Source organism: Barbus barbus (genome assembly GCF_936440315.1).
Source record: "Barbus barbus genome assembly, chromosome: 25".
In the NCBI taxonomy this organism is placed as follows: Eukaryota; Metazoa; Chordata; class Actinopteri; order Cypriniformes; family Cyprinidae; genus Barbus; species Barbus barbus.
The window spans coordinates 22,741,945-22,746,941 of record NC_136753.1 but is presented as its reverse complement, the minus strand read 5'-3'; positions in this window follow the sequence as shown (position 1 = coordinate 22,746,941).

Here is a 4,997-nt window from a genome sequence, read left to right as displayed (position 1 = left end):
CCATGGTAGAGCTAGAATTGCTCCCCTTACTATAGAGGGTCAACTATGAGCATGCTGCTCCCTCCTGAGCATCTGAAAAGAATTCAGCTCTCTGAGTCAGCAACTTCAGGTTGTTAGGCTTCTCTCTGCCTCCCTGTTAAGTTGCTCTCCTTGTTGGTAGAGCTAGCTTTGCTCCCCTCAGCATAGAGGGTAAACTATGAGCATGCTGCTCCCTCCCGAGAATATTTCAAATCCATGATATGGTAAGTGTGCACGCATGTCTCTGTGCACTTTCTAAAAGCCACGTTGTGGTAAGATCGCACACCAAGTGTTTTGCGGTCTTTCTAAAATCTTGTACAGTATGGGTTACGCGCTGCAGCTTTGTGCCCATTCTTTGAGTTGGTCAGGCCCCGGTTTCACCTTGGGCCCCACTCTACCTACGTATTCCCAGTGATACTACTTGAGCAGGGTGTTGCTACCAAGCATCTGTTGAGACAGTTCCTTCAGCAAGTTCTTGCAGAGCAAGCAGTGGCCGAAGGGGATAATATCACTGACAGCCGTCTTACCATCCCAGGGGCAACTCCTTTAGCCGGGTAGAGTTGGTACTTAGTGCTTGCTTTTTGTGCTTGGCTTGCACTCCCCTCGGCATGGTGGCGTGGGTATTCCGTTCCCCATAGCGACCCCTAGAGGACGCAGTTCGAAGTTCCCTCGAAGGGGAACGTCTCAGGTTACGTATGTAACCATGGTTCCCTGAGAGTAGGGAACGAGACACTGCATCCTCTAGGTTCGGTGCCATGCTTCGGACGCAAGCTTCAGACGAAGAAGAGAATGACGTATTTTCCCGGCGCCCCTTTATACTGTGGCCGCGCCGGTAATAACGTCATAGACTGTTGCCTGCCAATGTTATTGTCGTTATTAGATAGATGCTTCAAGACACCGGTCACGCCGAGGTATTCCCCATAGCGACCCCTAGAGGATGCAGTGTCTCGTTCCCTACTCTCAGGGAACCATGGTTACATACGTAACCTGAGACGTTCAGTGTTATCATAATTATTCTTGTATATCATAGTAGTGTAATTTAAAATATTTTACCCTTTTATATAACTTCATATACTCTTTTTTTTCTGAAGGGTGGCTTGACTGTAGTTGTTTGTACCCTTATAAGGGCGGGAAGTTAAAAATACCTCAGAAAATTAATTTTATTGTCATCCAGTAACACATTTATAAACACATTAGAACTCAGATAATGCAATTTTTTGTTTTTCTTCTTGCCTTTATTTTCAGTTTTACAGTTTGTATCCCATGAAATCATGAAAATAACATGTAAAATATATCAAATTTTACCTCCAGGCTCAGCAGCTTTCTCTCGCCATGCTGCCATTTTAATTTTGGATAAGTGTGGTGAACTGATACCAGTGTTTTTACACCAAGTCTCTTGACCTAAATATTTGCAGTGACCAATATATTTTTTAACTACTTTTTTTTCCTAGAAAGAAGGCCCTCACTGTCAGGTTAAATTAAGAGCATGCAGTTTGTCGAGGTACAGTTTCAAGGTGGCTTCCCCAACACTGTTCACTACTCGGATAACAGCAGAAACTAGGGATGAAGATGAATGGAGATGGAGGAAGTGCACACGTAAGGAGAGAGAACATGCAAGATATGAAGAAAGTGAGACACACAGACACAAGTGAGGTGAGACAAAAGGAAGGCGGTTCTCCAATTTTTTGTATAGAGATATGATCAGTGGCACACAGGCACACTGAACCACAACCCAGGGGAATATCTAAGATACCTCAAAGGAAAGGAGTACACAGATGCAGCCTTGGGATGTTTTCACAACCTAAATGAACTGTACATGCAATTAAACTCTGGTACACTGAGTGCAATGCATTATATCACACCCAAAACACAGTACAAACAAACATACTAAAGCACACACTTACAGAGCATGTGAGTTCTTCCACGAAACAGGTGTGTACGTGCACCTGTAATGAGGGCTATTAAAGTATATTAACTGTAAGATTACAATGCAGTTTCTTTTGAAGCATGAATAATTGGTGTAGCCATTTTCATATGATCAGATTTCCATGTAAAAATTTAAAAGCTTATCTTAGGTTACAGTCTGTCTGTAAGATATCTCTTTCTACCCGCACGTGAGACTACATTTTAATTCACTCTGAGCTCACTCTGGTTTCACACTTTCACCTTTTCCCCTTCTCCTTGTTTTTTTTTCAATATAGCATCACATCTGGCTTTGCCTTATAGGCCTCTGGCAATTGATGGCTGTTCATTTACCTATTAAATATAGATGATCACATTTTACTTGAATATATGTTTTCCATGCCACATTGCCCTTGGCTTACTAACTGGAGGGATTTTAAACGCTCTATTTTATGTAAAGCTGATTATGAAACCGTAATTATTGTGAAAAGCACTATATATATTAAACCAGCTTGACATGACATTTACAAATGTATGAAAGAATAATTTAGGTGGAGTTGTGAAATATCCATCTGATGTAACAAAAACTGAGGCACAAATAAAAACTGTTTCAAAACATAACAAATGACTTGGCATTGAAGTATTGGGTTGATACTCAGAACATGCATAAAATTATATTTTATAAACATACTTCAAACATCTTCTGTGAAAATGAAATTTATTTTGGTAGTTTGAAGGGTTTAGGTAGACAAATTATTAAATAAAATTTATAGACAATTAAATAGTAGACCATGTGGCAATTTTTCTTTAAAACAATTTTCATTCAGAAATTGCTAGTAAATTTCACAAATTATTACAAAGATACACCGTGAATTAAAGATAAATTCTGAAAGACTGAAATTGTGATTTTTTAAGTACTCCAATAATCCTATGCAAATTTAATATATATTTACATATACATATATCCATCCTAAAACGTGTTAATACATGTTGATATTATATAAGTAAATATAAAAAATGTATTTAAAATGTATTACAAAAACTTACATATAAACAAACAGATTTTTGTATATATGTTCTTTTAACATATATTATATGTGGTTATATTTTCTTATACTTGCATGTATAAATAAAATGTATTGCATGTTGACATATATATTTGCTATATAATAGCATTTAAAGATATCATCATATATCTTCCATATTTTATTATCTTCATCTGCCCAGAGAAAGTTTGTATATGAAAATTATATATCACCTTATAGGTAACATATATGGCAATATCTCTCTTGATATTGGGCACTATATGTCATATATTCACATTTCTGTATGGGTCTTTATAGCTGTAGTCTTTTGTAAAATGTATAAATAAGAAGGCTGTAAAAAAAAGCCAGATTTTACCTTAGCATGGTATTTAGGTTATGCTGAGGTGAGTTGTCAATCAATAGTGCTAATAGGTTTGCTCATGTTATCCCTCACGTGAGCGTCGGGTGTCAGTGCTCTGGAATTCACCCTCTTTTCTCCATTTAACGGTCACCATCCAACTCAAGACTCTCTGCTTGTCTCTTGTATCTCTCACCGTGAGTGCTAAATTCTGGTTGAGGAAACGACACCAGGTGCCTTTTTATAATCTGTCTTTCTTTATTGACATTCTCTAGATTGTGTTACCGAGACCACAATCCACTCACATAGACATGGTATCATGGACTACTACGAGTTTAGGTCATACTGGTAATATATAAGTTGAGACACACTTAGAAGTCCTTGTAAAATTACTTTAAAAATTAAAGAGTTGTATCTTCCTTACTTCAAGACTACGTTTACATTTATGCATTTACATCTACATTACATTACATCTACATTACAAGCTACATTACAAGACTGTATCTATTTATCTATCTATCGCACAGCATAACATTTCTTACTGTAGGTGTGAATAGAATAAAGAATGCAGGGCACGATGATAGCTGCCAAAATACATTCAGTAAAATCTGTTTATTTATTTGATTTTATATTTTGTTCAAGAAACATCATAAACTAGGCAAAAAAAATCATTTATTTTAATGAATCTTTAATGTGTTTCTTGTATTTGTGCTATAGCCTCTAAAAAATAATATGTGGGTGATCGCACACAAGAACAGACAAAACATTTCATTTATTTATTTAGTATTGTTATTTTTGTCACAGTGTTTTAGAGTACAGGTATTTTTCTGAAATGTTCTGCAGGAACGTCATGCTATTGTATAATACAAAATGTATCAACTCGGTCAAATATGACACAGCAGCGGGTAACCATGGAGACTAGAGAAATGTCTCCAAGTGTCTTAGGAATCCACTTTCCAGCTCTGTTGTAAGTATTGAAATGCTCATTTGTGTGAGCATAAGCATGGGTATACATCTGCTCTTTATGAGCACAGGTGTGTGTGTTTGCCCTCTTCAGCAAATAAGTGAAGGAAAGTTCAAATGAACAAGGTCCTCCCGTGTGGCATCTACTATGTTACATAACACACTTTTAAATGGTTTTTAATTCCTAAATCTCTAGACTAAAACCAACATCAGTGACCTGGTCTACAAGCATATAATCAAACTTGAACTAACACGCTTAAACTAAATACAAAAAAAGTATTTATTATAATTAATTTCATAATCATAATTTAATAATCATAATTTACATGAGTTGGAAAGATAGTACTGGGACTCAAAATGTGAATAATTTCTGAGCATCTATTTATTTTATATGGATCGCTCAAATAAGCCTATTCACTCAAATGAATAGGATATTCCAGTGTTACATATGACTAGTTTAGAATGAACTGATTCACTTGAATGAATCAGACTTTCCATTGCTATGAGAGTTTACAATTAACCAATTCACTAGAATTAATCTGACTTTACTCTCTACACTAGTTTATAATAAAGCTATTTACTAATGAAGTGGGCTTTCCAACAATATATGACTATAGAATAACACAGCTGTTTAAAATGAAGTGGACTTTCCCATGCTACATATGAGAGCTTTTAAAATTAATCTGAATTACTAATGCTATGACTGAATTAGAATGAACTGATTCACTAAA